This window comes from Somniosus microcephalus, unplaced genomic scaffold, assembly GCF_052327205.1.
Source record: "Somniosus microcephalus isolate GS21.2 unplaced genomic scaffold, FLI_Smic_1.0 scaffold1655, whole genome shotgun sequence".
NCBI classification, from domain to species: Eukaryota; Metazoa; Chordata; class Chondrichthyes; order Squaliformes; family Somniosidae; genus Somniosus; species Somniosus microcephalus.
The window spans coordinates 1-2500 of NW_028226842.1; positions in this window are offsets into that span (position 1 = coordinate 1).

Sequence of the window (2500 nt, forward strand, 5' to 3'; positions counted from 1 at the left end):
AGTCCGATGGGAAAAGATTCGGGCCCTTTAAGCGGGCCTCCGGTGATGCTTTCCGGCTTGGGAAAGTGAATTGCTCCCGCCAAATTGACATGTGCATTTAACGATTTCGAGACATGATTAACCAAAACGCGGAAGTCCGATGAGAAAAGATTCGGCCGCTTCACGCGGGCCTCGGGTGATGCTTTCCGGCTTGGGAAAGTGATTTGCTACCGCCAAATTGACATGTGTCATTTCTGGCAAGTGTCTCCGAACATAGTTTATGAGTTGGAGTTCGGGAACTCATTAACCAAGACGGAAGTCCCGATGAAGAAAAAAAAAAGGCCCATTTGCGGCGATTTGGGTGCTCCTGGTCGGATACAGGTGGCCGTTTGACCCGCTGATTTGACACTTGTCATTTCTGGCAGGGGGGATTGGCGGGGTACCTGGAGAATGGTAGGAGGTGGTTTTTCGAGACTTGGTCTGTTTTCCAGATTACTGTCTAGGGCCTCCAGGTCTGCAGAGACCGACCCGGGCTGCCGTCCAACCGACTTTTAACCCTTTTTGGGTGGAAATTTATTTCCATTTTTAACCAATTTTCGGGTTTTTGGTCGGGCTTAAAAAACGGCAGCCTGACGCCTGGCAGAGGCCGGGGCTTCGGCTCCCCTTGCGTAAGGGACCGTATTCGACCCGATTAAGCCCCGAAAATGGATCCAAATGTCGGCCGACCAAGTAAGCTTGCTGGGGAGAGAGACTAAGTGCCGGGCTGGGCACCTCATTAACCAGTGAAAAGTTTTGGCTGCTGGAGAGACTAAGTCCCAGCCTGGGCACATCATTAACCATAAATGAAAAAGGCGAGGCCGAGTCTGGTGCATGGCTAACTGATTAACCAAATTGGCAAGGCCCGGGCTGAAAGTGAATGAGCGACCCGTGGCCAGGGGGCTGGAATGCGGGAGAGAATCCAACCCCCAAAATATGGAAGTCCGATGAGAAAATATTCGGCCGCCTTTTGCGGGCCTCGGGTGTTGCTTCCCGGCCTGGGAAAGTGAGTTGCTCCCGGCAAATTGACATGTGCATTTTTTGATTTCGAGACATGATTAACCAAATCACGGAAGTCCGGTGAGAAAAGATTCGGCCGCTTCACGCCGGCCTCGGGTGATGCTTTCCGGCTTGGGAAAGTGAGTTGCTACCGCCAAATTGACATGTGTCATTTCTGGCAAGTGTCTCAGGACATAGTTTATGAGTTGCAGCTTGGGAAATCATTAACCTAGTCGGAAGTCCCGATGAAGAAAAAAAAAAGTGCCATTTGCGGCGATTTGGGTGCTCCTGGTCGGATAGAGGTGGCCGTTTGACCCGCTGATTTGACACTTGTCATTTCTGGCAGGGGGGGTTGGCGGGGTGCCCGGAGATTTTCGGGAACACGATTTTCAGAACAAAATTCACTCAGCGGGAGCACTTTGAAAATGCCCGAAAAGTGTTACTTTGCTAAAAGGCTCATTTTATCAATATAGAGACCTTTCAAAGAGTATTGGAAAGTCATATTAAAATGGTTTTGTGGCTTTTATGACTTAATGACAAAAAACTCTAAGTGTGAATCTGAAATCGTAGACAGACAGCAGAAACATATAAATAATTCCAGCGTCTAAGTTTCATTTGCTGTCTGTCACACAGGTGCCTCTGAACCGGTCAGGGCCTGTGACCCCACTGAGCTTGTGTTTTATGGCTTATGCACACGCAGTGTTTGCACCAAGTTCCCCTGTGTTGTGCGCTCAGTGGGCCCGTCCAAGACAGCAGAAACAAGACGTACATGCCAGCGTCTTTAAAGTTTCATTTGTTGTCTTGTCACACAGGTGCCTCTGAACGGGTCAGGGCCTGTGACCCCACTGAGTTGTTTACTGGGGCTAATGCACAAGCAGTGTTTTGTCAGATCCCACTGTGTTGTGCGCTCAGTGGGTCCGTCTAAAATGACAAGACAGCAGAAACATTCCAGCGAGTTCCATTTGTTGTCTTGTCACACAGGTGCCTCTGAACGGGTCAGGGCCTGTGAGCCCACTGAGTTGTTTACTGGGGCTAATGCACAAGCAGTGTTTTGTCAGATTCCACTGTGTTGTGCGCTCAGTGGGTCCGTCTAAAATGACAAGACAGCAGAAACATTCCAGCGAGTTTCATTTGTTGTCTTGTCACACAGGTGCCTCTGAACGGGTCAGGGCCTGTGACCCCACTGAGTTGTTTACTGGGGCTAACGCACAAGCAGTGTTTGTCAGAGAGTTCCACTGTGTTGTGCGCTCAGTGGGTCCGTCTAAAATGACAAGACAGCAGAAACATTCCAGCGAGTTCCATTTGTTGTCTTGTCACACAGGTGCCTCTGAGCGGGTCAGGGCCTGTGACCCCATTGAGCTTTGTGAGCAACGTATGCACACGCAGTGTTTGCAACGAGATTCCCCTGTGTCGTGCGCTCAGTGGGCCCGTACGACCGATTTGGTGACTCGCGTCCGTAGTGGGAGTCCCCGGGTCGGCCCAGTAT